Raw genomic sequence first — 12,471 nt, 5'->3', positions numbered from 1 at the left:
GATAGATAGATAGATAGATAGATAGATAGATAGATAGATAGATAGATAGATAGATAGATAGATAGATAGATAGATAGATAGATAGATAGATAGAATGCACAATTTTATTTTATAACTGAGTTATAGTGGTACTTCTCCATCAAAATGATTTTATTGTGGTATTTTTCCTTTATCAACACAATGGCTGTGAATTCTGCTCTCTAAGCTGCAGACCCACGCTGTCTTGAACAATTAGAGGCCAACGCTATTTTACATTACCTGCTACCACCTGGGGGCACATACCTTGACTGCATTTTGTTCAGGTAACAGCTGACATATAAGGTCTCAGCTGCCCAAATGGGCCATATTGAAAACCAGCGCTGCTTCCGGGAAAAAAAATTCTACTTTGTGTTTAGAATTGTATTTACCTTGTAAGTTACAATTATGCTATGTTTCTCAACATTCCATGAATCAAACGATTTACCAAGAGTTGCAAAGTCTTGCTATTTCCATTTATCCATCCCTTCTAACTTAATCAGGGTTGCGGTGGGGCTGGTCCCTATCTCCAGCAGCTTATAAGCAAAAAGGTGGGGAACACCCTGGACAGACTGGCAGACCATCACAGATCTTAGGATTTATAAAGATTCATTACATTTTGTAACATCACAGGATTTAGTTATGAAACAAACACAATGGATATAGATACAGCTTTAGATCTGGCTTCATTTGCACCAGTATTGTCTGTAAATCAGTACTTGCAAGAATCTATGAAGAAGATTGCGATGACTAGGAATGAGGATTTGTTAAGACTATTGTTCAATTCAATTCAGTTTATTTCTATTGCACCAATTCACAAAACATGTCATCTCAAGGCACTTTACAATTCACCAGATCATCCAGTCAAATTGATTCAAAGTTTTCTGTCTGAGGAAAACCAGTTGATTGCATCGACTCATTGACTGGGATGCAATCCCTCACGCTAAGCATGCTTGTATCGATAGTGGAGAGGAAAAACTCCCTTTTAACAGGAAGAAACCTCGAGCAGAACCAGGCTCAGTGTGAGCGGCCATCTGCAGAGGCCGACTGGGGTTCAAGGAGACAGAAGCAGACATAGAAAAAGAAACAGAGATACAAAAGACAACTGTAAAAGGCAGGAAACACACAGCGAGGCAGACAAGCTCTGAGCCAGCTCCCATGTCAGAGGATGAAGAGAGCACATTCAGCCAGCCAGTCAGAGAAACAGGACTACACTGAAAAACAGGCTGATCTCCAACATCTATAAACAAAGGTGTTACAAAATAACAAAGATAACCAGATAATATGCACTTGGAATAAGAGAATCCAGTTGTTGTTTTTTTTCTTAGTTTAAGTGTAAGTGTCTTGTTCCATTGGAAAAGTGTCTCACTTACCTGCTCAATTCAAGGAAAAATGCACTTAATTTAAGAAAAAACTTCCCAGCTTAGATTTTTTTGGCAATGTAGGGCTAACCATAAACATAACTCATGATTCTGTGGAAAAGATTTTCAGCATCTACTGCTATGGAGTTAATCAATTAAATTAAGTTTATTTATATAGCGCCAATTCACAACACATACAGTAATATCTCAAGGCACTTTACAGTTCACTAGATCATAGAAATTGTATGCCGAATAGAACCAAGGATCTGGTATGATGATGTCCATGATGTTGATTTTTGCTCAGACTTGTAATGGGATTCCTCAATGTACTATTTGTAGTCTATTGTTTTGCAACAATCTCAAACAACCCTATTCACATGGTGATGATGAGGTACTGTGTGCAAGGGCTGTAGCACAGGGATTAATTAATTAACATTTGGAATATTTCTCTAACTTAACTAAATGTGGAAAATGTGCAGCACTATGAAAACGTATCCTTTTATGCATTATAATGATGGCTGTTGCCCACCTTGCACTCCCTTTGTGCCACCTAGCAGAGGTCCAGATACATTCATGTGTAAGATTTAACATGATAAGATTAAAAGTAGAATGGGATTTGTATGATACTTGAACCAGTTAGTCTCCTGCAAAAGAAAATCCAAATGCTCAGTGCTAAAATAACCCACCATTGTTCCTCAGCCCGTCTAATTACAAGAATCTCAAGAATGATGTCATCTTGGGAGAACAGAATGTTTTATTCATTTAAAATGGCCATCAATAATAAATAATTACACTGTAAAACCTATATTTGATCTAAAGCAAATTGCAGAAACGTAAACCGAAAGAGCTAAATCTTCCTTTAATTCTTCTTGCAGAAATTTCTACAAGCCTTACCGATAAAGACTTGAATTCCTCACTAAAGACTAGAAAAATATGAACTCTCTTTCCTTCCCCATCTTTGGTTGATATTACAAATCTTTGCAGTCATTGTCAGGGCTGGGGGATATCCCAGTGACAAACAGCAATGCTCTAACATGGACATCAGTGATAAATTTCTACTGTCTGACTGTCTCTAGAGAACACTGTGGCCTTGGGAACAGGGGGTAGTCTTCAATGATTAACGAGTTTCATTTCAGGCTGGATTTTCTGGGTGAACCAGTTCTTTGGTATTAAAGAATTATCTAGAAATCCCCACCAGTTTGTTTGTCTCAATGGCTGGATATAAAATTAATTGGAGACACAATGGATTTGTCAGTGTTTTTGGGTCTTGCAGTTTTTTAGCTGCTCTGCAAATGAGCTATGACCAAAGAACATGGCACCTGAATTAACAGTCTGGAAGTTTTGGGGTTTTTTTTCTGGAATATTGTGACCCTTGTTTAATTTGGTCACAAAGTATACTTTATTTTTGTGAAATTCCTTGTTTGTTGCAACTTGCCAGAATACAAGGTTCTAAAACATCTAATTTACTTTCCTGCTCTTTTATTTCACAAATAAAAATATTATCACATCTACATATTTATATTGCTGCAATGGAACCACACATGGAAATTACACCAAGATTCATATTTAATGTAGCCTATTCAGATATCTTGTCCTTTTAATTAATTATTGAATCCAGTAAATAATAAATTCTTCTACATTTTTTATCATAAAAAGTAACTGCTTTGACTAGTAACTAGTTACTTTGGTTGTAAAGTGTTTTTGGAGAAGTACAACTATAACCATTTAATTTCTTAAAGTAAGGTTCCCATTGCTGCTCTTTGATCCCGACTTAACACAGCTTCAAATAAGACTCTATACCTACCGCCTACCATGCTAGTGGTAGAGTCATGGTTCGGGGCTGTTTTTGGAGCTTTGGGCTATGAGCTGATGGAATCACACTGCTGCCTACCACAAAATTCTGAAGGAGAGTGTCCTTTAATCACTTCTGGCCTTAAACTCTAGACTGGTTTTGAAGAACGAGAATGATGTGAAACAGAACAGCAAGTCCGGCTCTGAGTGTCTAGAGGGTCTTTGAGTGGCCTAGTCAAAGTCTGTTATTAAATCCATTTAATATGATCTAACAGGGTCTTAATGTTTGATCGTGCCACTCAAACAGATGTAAAATGCTCAGTAGTTACTCATTGCTATTGTCAAGTGTATTCACAAAGGATGGTACCACTACGTCGGTTCGTGGGCTAGTTACTGTTTTACCTAAAGTTAACAAGGTTTGAACAGTTTTTCTCCTTTAGTAGGTAAAATCAGAGTTAGAGAACAGAATTTCTATTAACTCTGGTTACATTTGTCAAATATTAAATTATGTGAAAAATATTAGTTGTACAAAATTAGAAGAAGCAGAGACAAATTATTATAGGTACTTATCTAAATGTATCAACATGAAGATATATACCATATTTTGTAGACTATAGAGCGCACCTCACTATAGGCCGTGCCCACAAAAATTTTTGCAAAAACCGGAAACATATAAGCCGCACCGGGGTATAAGCCACAGATATCTACTGAACTGCCTTAAACTAAACCTGTAGGGGGAGCTCTACATATAGCGCCTGGAGTAGGGACGAAGAAGATGGAGCTTCACCTGCTCGTAATTTCAGCTCTGCAGGAATTAAACCCAGTGTCTTCATTGGTTTGGCAGCTTTAGTGCAGCAAATAAATGTTGAAATATGTGAATTTGGGACATTGTTCTGCGTGCTGTTAGCAAGTTCTTGTGCTAAATAGAAATTAGGTGCTGATTCTTTCATTTCCAATTTTAAAACTTCCAGAAAACCCTTTTCCAAGTGACTACCCAGTAATCCCATCATATTTGGACAAATAGCTGTAGCAAAAAGCTTTCTCCTACTTCTCCACATCATTTCTAATCTGTCAAATCAAATCATTTCAGCAACAGCTTTATTTACATTTCGCCCCAAAGATATTTATGCCTAATCCAAATTTATGCAGGCTCCAAAAACGGTTATCTATACATTCCGTATTGTTCATGGATCAGCTCTCCACCAATGCACTTGTCAGTCTCATGTGCGTAAATAAACTTCTTTGCTTTAGCTGTAGGGTAAACACATCAGCACAAAGACAATAGGAAGTTGAATAGAATGGCACAGATCTATTTGCTTTGGACTCAGGCTTAAAACTATCATCTTATCGTAGCTCCAGCTGTCTGCTTGTAAGGAGATAAGTTTGTAAGCTTGTAAGGTTGTTTAATATGAGGAATAACGGCGGTGTCATTTCCAAATAGTATTAACCCTGCAAATTCAAAGAACAGCATAAATAACGTACACATGAACAGTCAGAGCAGGATCTTATTTTCCCAAGCATTTACTGCTGTCAAGCATTTAATATTTATAGTGTTTATAAACTTCACAGTAAACAACAGCTGCTACTTATGAATATGCAATCTCAAATGATATTTCAATCAAATAAATTGCTGCTTTTACTAATTATGTTTAAACTGTAAATACCATGAGCTGGTGTATAAAATGTTTTACGATATTTTCAGAAAAAAATTAGTAGTCTTTAAATCAGTTTAAATTTGTAGTTACATCAGGAAGCATGTACGGTATATGTGGATAGATGTATTAAATACTTAACTGTTTAAGGTGTAAAACTTATTTCACGAAAAAGTTATAGAAAGTAATGAAAAATGCATCAACTAAAAATCTTTTTTACAATGCTTTTCAAAATATGTTTTCTTTGAGAAAAAGAGGGAAGTTTAAGACATTAACAACACCATCCATAACCACACACATGGAGCTACATCGTGCAGATAAGTGGGAACAGTTGGTCCTAAAGATCTAATGCCCTGCAGATTTTAGATTCATCCCTCATACAACACAGCTGAATCCAATAAATGGCTCATTAGCAGGGCTTTGCCAAATTTGATGGCATGCTGAAGAGGTAATTCAGTCATTTTATTCAGCTGCGTTGGAGTTGGGATGCATCTGCAGGACAGTAGAGCTTGAGGACCAGGGTTAGAGTCCCCTGCTTTGAAACATTGAAAGACTACGGCCTGCAAGGATTGGAGTCATGACTGTAGATAAATAGCATAGATATCTTCCTGTATATAACCAAAAATGATAAGTAAAATGTGTTTTCTTTTCATCCAAATTACATTCATTTGGATGGTTTGTCACCAGGAACATCTTTTTTCATTTAGTTTGAGCGGGCAACTGTAAAACAATCAGAGCGCTCTTAAGTATCATAGTTCTCATCTCCTCTCATCCAGGAACTAGTAATGGGGGCAGTTGTCTCATTAGAATCCCAGACTTCCAGACACCTCCTCCAGCTCCTCTTGGAAAAGCCTGATTTGCTCCAGGGGTCGTCCACTTGCCCTCCCTCCGAGGGAGGCGTCCAGAGGGTATCTCAGCTGAATTCTCTTGATGGGTAAAAGAAGTGGCTCTACCCCAAGCCTCTCCAAGATTACTTAGTTTCTCAACCTATCTCTAATTCCCACTGGCCCAAAAACCCTTTTATACCCAGGAACAATCGGCTTGGATTGTGAGCTGGGAACAGCTCACTGACGTGTGTCTACCTTGGCCATAGGACTCGGTAAGCAACCCGTGTTAAACTCGCCTCAGCTCTTATCGGCATGCTGTAAGAACGGGTTGACCTGCATGATACATGATACCATTAAACGCAACGTACGGACATCAACACACCATGCCAGTCGCTTCTGATCTACAAGCCGAAACAACTCTGTTTGCACACGGTAAACATGGTGTAGCGCTGGTGAGGGGGATTTAGACAGATAAAAGAGCGAAACATTAAAAAACCCTAACCCTAACCCTTACTATGCCCTGACTTCCTTAAATGTGGCTATCCATTGTTTACTTTCCTGATTTTTGTTGCACTGGTGACAGCATCAATGCTAACCCTGCATGATGGTGTTACCAGACACGCAGCTGCGGGGGGAAAGACGCAGAAGCGAGCCAAATGCAAATTGTTATTGGGTTGACCTGTGCTTGAATACACACGTTAACCCGCTATTTTCAGGTGGATAGAGGCTTATGGGAGTGCCCTGCAAACTAAGCTCGTTTCAGCTGCTTGCAATCAGGATCCTGTAATTTAGGTCTTGATCCACATGAGAAGAGGTGAGGCTAGGAATGGTAAATCAACCAACTGGTAAATTGAGAGCTTCGCTTTTAAGCTCACCTACCTCTTCACCGAAATAGGCCGATGCAGAGTCCACATCATAGCGAAAGTAGTGCTGATCGGTCCAGGTTCACTTGATACTTGAACTCTTCCACTTGAGGCAGGAGCTCTTCCAATCTGAAGGGGCCAAGCCACCTTTTTCCAGTCAAGAATTATGGCCTCAGACTTGGAGGAGGTGACATTTATCCTGGCTACTTTGCACTCAGCTATGAACCGCTCCAGTGCATACTTTAAGTCTTGGCAGGAGGGAGCGAGTAGAATCACATCATCCAAATAAAATCAGAGATGAAATTCATCCGTCCCTAACCCAGAATCCTCTCTGGCCCTCAACTGCCCCTAGAAATCATGGTAAATGGCATGTACTTATATAGCACCTTTATTCAAGTTAGGAGACTTGACCAAAGCGCTTTACATTACATTCATTCACACACTCACGGTGGCAAGCTACATTGTAGCCATAGCTGCCCTGGGGCTCACTGACATTGACTTACTGCCATACACTGGCGCCACCAGGCCACCAGTAGACAATGCAGGTGAAGTGCACAATGCACTGAAAGTCAGAGCTTGAACCGTCAACCCTTCGATTTCAGGGCAAACTCCTACATCCAACGCCACTGTTGCCCTCATGTCCATGAAGTTTTCAAACAGGACAGGGGGCAGCCCTGTCAGAGTCCAACATGCACCATGAACAGATCCCACTTAATGCCGGCAATGCAGACCGGACTAGTTGGCAGAAGGGAGAAACAGGAACGCATTGGCATCAATTGGCAACCTGCCAGTTTGTGGCTGGTTACGCCGTTTTGCCAGTCTACACAATGCCACCATAAGTGATAGCTTTAAACTTTCCCACTCCGGTAGCAGGAGTATGGAGTAGTTTTTGTCACCATGGTTAAACAGCTTCCTAGTCTTAAGAAATACGATAGATTTCATAAATTTTAATTTACTACAAAATCACATTTGCACTGAATTTTAAATTGTTTTACACATTTTATTACAGACATTTACATCCTTTTTAATGCCTAAAAACAACAAAACAGGCCATATCTCCCTCAAATGATTTTTTTTTTACATTTTTTTGGGAATGCAATGCTGAGAGCTCTCATGAACGTACCAAATAAAACTAGTATTTTATTACTTATAGTGAGGAGTTAGGCCGAGTATTTACAGTTAAGGTGAGGACATTCCATTAAAGTGGCAGAAGTCTTCTTTATTGTAGCAATTAAGGTAGGGATTTTTAGTATTCTTTTTACTGCTCTGCCTAAAGCCTCTCAGCTTAAAGCCAAAGCAGCCACATCTTAGATCAATTGTAAGCTGTCATTCTCTCATTCTTGGATTTGCCCTTCCATAGAGGCAGATTGTTAGCACATTATATCACCTGTAATCCTTTCTTCTTTTTTCCATCTCCTACTCTAATCGATTTTTTTCCCACACCTCTCAAGCCACAGCACTGGCTCAGAGTCGATTCTACAGCATTTTTTGTCCTGCACGCTTCTCATATGTGTGTCCCCTATAAATAAGTGACTCATGACTATCTCTACTAGCACATTTTCCCCTCTCTGTTTCCCTGTGCTGAGATGTCAGAATGCTGTATGAGTGTGTGGTCTGTGCCAATGTAATTTTCTCTCATGATTTTCACTTTTCCTTTAATCATTCTCCACTTCAGATTGTACAATTTTCCATCAAACCATGGCAGAGTGATGGCAGGACCCAGTGCTTCTCCTTCCTCTCCAGCTGTCTAATTACTTTCTCCACTTCCACCTCCTCAATTTATGTCTTTTTTGCTGCTGTATTGTCTCCTTCTCCTTCCTTTTTATTCTGCAGCTATATATCTAATGTTCTCTGTCATTTCATACGTTTATCTGTCTTACCACAGATTGATGAAGGTGTAACCCTTTTTTTTTTCGTCATTTCATTTTTTTTTTATTAAATGAAATTTAATTTCTTCAAATGAAATTAAATTAAACCTCCTTCAATCCAAAGTCATTTTAAGTTGGTGGAAATTTACTCATTACTCTTCATGTGAAAAATAAGTATTAAATACAACTAATAAATACGTAATTTAATAATAAAGTGATGAAACCCTGTACCAGCACGAATCATTTGGATAAAATATAGTATAATAATAGTAGTAGGGCAGTATTATAAATATTTTAAGGGTTTTAAAATAAATATTGCAAATCTCCCAAGAATATGTAAAACAATGCAAAGTAATATTAAGATAGCACCCTATTGACATTGTTTATACTGTTGAAGAAAAGTTTAAATTCTTGGTTGAGTAACAATGTAGGTATATTACAAGTTTGTGACAACATTTATAATAGTTAATGATAAACCATTAGGCCCTAATGATTAGGGACTAGGTGTAATGAAAACAGGAGCTTTCAGAAGCATCCTAGGTTCGCAGTGAGTGTGTAATTACTGCCATTGAGGGATTGCACATGCTATCCTTGCTGTGTACCTAATACAAAGGGTTTGAGGCATATTTGTAACAATGGGCATCCATGGGTTAAATGACTTTTATTGAGGAATTATTGTTAGTGCCAGCCATCATGTTAAAGCATTAGGAAAGTTCTAAGTATGTAAGAAACTATGGGTTCTGTCATTAAGACATTTGTTGTGCTGTTAATTTGCAACATTTATTCCGTGACACAATTTATCTTACAAGGTATCTTGTTCAAATCACATTTGTTTCTTAATTCACATTATCTCTGATTTCTATGAATCACAATAATGATCACTGAAATGTATTGATATTAAATTCATGGAGATGCTGGGGATTGAACCCAGGACCTCATACATGCAAAGCATGTGCTCTACCACTGAGCTACATCCCCCATGTAATTTTTTTGAACAAACTGTGCAAACAGGACAGTGCTATCACTATGCTCTACTCTTATAGAGGTATTACCTTTAGGTATTACACCTGTTGTGCTAAATTATATCCTGCAGATAATGAATAAATAATTACCTAGAGCTGGAGTTATATGATTGAACTTATTCAAAATCGGATGTGAAATCAATTTAGTGTTCTTAGTTGAACAATTGTAGCTCTAATTTGCTTACTTACCAGTATTTATGCCTTTAACCTTTGGATGGTTCCTGAACCAGGTGTTAAAATCCAGGTATCCCCACCAATTTAGTGACCTAGGCTAGGTTATCAGCAGAACTATTAATCATAAATCAAAGAACTATTTATCTCTGTTTATTCAAACTACTACCAAATGAGGGTGGATCTGGCCTGAGTGATAAACCATCCGTATTTATGAATCCCAAACAACTGCAAGTTAAACAATTACGTCTTTATTCTAATAATTCAGGATTACAGAAATCTAACATCTATCTAAATACTACACTCTATTAGAAAGGAGTGCACATGCTATCTTTTCTGTGTACCTAATACAAAGGGTTTGTTGCATATTTCTAACAATGGGCATCCGTGGATTAAATGACTTTTATTGTAGAATTATTGTCAGTGCCAGCCATCATGTTAAAAGAATTAAGACAGTTCCACATATGTAAGAAACCATGGGTTTTGTCATTTTCACATAAGAATAGGAAACATTCTATTGCATAATAACCAACATCTGTTGTTGTGCTGTTAATCTGCTAAATTTAATGTGTGACACAATTTATCTTAGATGAGATCCCAGTGCTTCTTAATTCACATTATTTCTAATGATTACTATGAATCAGGAGTCACTGCTATGATCAGATGAATGTATTGGTATTAAAATCATGGAGATGCTGGGGATTGAACCCAGGACCTCATACATGCGAAGCATGCGCTCTACCACTGAGCTACATCCCCCATGTACAGTTCATCAATAAAATGTGTCAACAAGAGAGTGCTATTGCTATACAGTACTTCCATAGTCAACTGGTGAGTTATAATTGTGTAGGTTCATAGTTACATTACATTTTGAAAAATTCTTTGAGATAGGGCCAAGGATGAGAGGTCGTGTTGGTCTCCGTAATCTCTCGATACGCTCTTCCCTGTGTCCGACCTTTCAGACATAACCAATGAGTGTTTGCGTTATATCACTCATCCAATCCCAATGGTTTTCACTAGATGTGGATGACGCCAATGATCTGTGTTGAATCAAGAGTCACAATTGCTCTGTTCGAAAACCTAGGACGCGTCCTTAGAAGGCCAGATTCGAAGGGCGATTACATCATAGCGCGGCGCCGAGGTCTGGTCGGATTCCAAGAGTCCTCGTTATGCGACCTTAAAATGAGTCCTTCTTTTTGCCTGATTTGAAGGACGGGTCTGATGTATCCTCGGTATCCTTGGTTTACCCAGGATTCATTGCGAGACAAAGCAAGCCGTGATCAGAGGAAAGGTTACTTGGCGCCGAACAGTGGTGAAAATTGGAAGTTCAGTTTAATATAATACAAGCCTGTGAATAGTTCCGTCTGAGATTAATGAAAATAGTTGTTTTAATGGTTATAGAGTCAGATACGTGGCGGTAATGTTTGATTTATCTAAAGGTTTTTATCTGTTACTCTGTAAATGAGTTTGGCTGTAATTTAAGGACAGATTCTAATATATCTGCAGCATGGAGACTATAAACCTGATAGGATTTTTATCTTTTTATTGTTGTTTTGCACAATATGCTTAACTAAGTTGTTAAATATTAGAGATTTTGCAGACATATTTTTATACATACATTGTTTAGATGTACTTATATATTTCTACTCCTTTTATAGAATAGAATAGAAAATCCCTTTATTGTCCCACAATGGGGAAATTTACAGCAGCAGAAAGATAGTTGAAAATGGTCACACAAATGCGGACCTTAGAAAAATGTATAAGAAATAACATAATAGGAAAGAGTTAAAATATAAACAATAAAATACTGTAAAGTGTTTTAACAATATAAAACTGAAGAATAAATAACCAATATGCAGCTATGGACATTTTTACAGTAATGGATATTTGAAAATAGCAGCAACATCAGAGATGTGCAGAATGACAGCAGCAGGTTATTTAACTGACTAAGGTTTCCCTCATTACATTTGATTTGATTTGTTCCTGCTCCCGGTGGTTGGAACCTTTATTCCACTCTGGATTCTTGTGAGTGTAGTCTTTGTTCACTTTATAATAATAAATAAATAAATAAACAGTTTTGAAAACTTCGGTTTTCATTCTTTTCCTGCTTTGTGTGTCAGTAAAACCGGATGAAGGATAGACCTGTTTGAATTCACAGCCAAAAACTCTTCCGGTCTCCTTATTTTCTCGGACTTCAAAGGATCCAGTCTAGGTAGACCGCGTCCTTGGAGGATGCAGCCTAGGTTTTTGAACAGAGCATATATTGATCAGAGTAATGTTTTGATATTAAAATCATGGAGATGCTGGGGATTGAACCGAGGACCTCATACATGCAAAGCATGTGCTCAACCACAGAACTACATTGAAAAAACATAATTGTAAAGGTTCCACTGTAGTATTGAATAACACTGAACTGTTATTTGGAATGGCAATGAAACAGAGATCTTCCTTGTATCTTATTGCTTGATAACCAACATCTGTGCTTCTGCTGTTAATTTGCAACATTTAATGCATGACACAATTTATCTTGCATGGTATCTCGGTTAAACCTCATTTTCTTCTTAATTCACATCTTTTCTAATGATTATTATGAATCAGGAGTCACTGCAATGATCAGAGAAATGTGTTGATATTACAATATAAGTAACCTTAAAAAAAAAAAAAACAGCCAGATGCCAAGGATGAGGGAGGTCATGCTGTTCTCAGTCTCCATCTCCCAATACGCTCTGACCTGTGTCATTATTTCTAATAATTACTATGAATCAGGAGTCACTACAATGATCACAGGAATGTATTGATATTAAAATCATGGAGATGCTGGGGATTGAACCCAGGACCTCATACATGCGAAGCATGCGCTCTACCACTGAGCTACATCCCCCATGTAAATGTCAAATAAAA

At 37.9% G+C, this 12,471-nt stretch overlaps 3 non-coding genes across 3 annotated transcripts; all 3 read right to left on the bottom strand.

Annotated features, from left to right (window-relative positions):
- Positions 1-9,283: 9,283 nt before the first annotated feature.
- trnaa-ugc lies at positions 9,284-9,355 on the bottom strand. The gene has a single exon. It is a non-coding gene; the product is annotated as a tRNA-Ala (tRNA).
- A 902-nt stretch (positions 9,356-10,257) lies between these two features.
- Positions 10,258-10,329, bottom strand: trnaa-cgc. Its single transcript has one exon. It is a non-coding gene; the product is annotated as a tRNA-Ala (tRNA).
- Positions 10,330-12,379: 2,050 nt separating this feature from the next.
- Positions 12,380-12,451, bottom strand: trnaa-cgc. The gene has a single exon. It is a non-coding gene; the product is annotated as a tRNA-Ala (tRNA).
- Positions 12,452-12,471: the final 20 nt, after the last annotated feature.

Source organism: Cyprinodon variegatus, unplaced genomic scaffold, assembly GCF_000732505.1.
Source record: "Cyprinodon variegatus isolate N-32 unplaced genomic scaffold, C_variegatus-1.0 Scaffold767, whole genome shotgun sequence".
NCBI classification, from domain to species: domain Eukaryota; kingdom Metazoa; phylum Chordata; class Actinopteri; order Cyprinodontiformes; family Cyprinodontidae; genus Cyprinodon; species Cyprinodon variegatus.
This window is presented reverse-complemented; position numbering and strand designations above follow the sequence as displayed.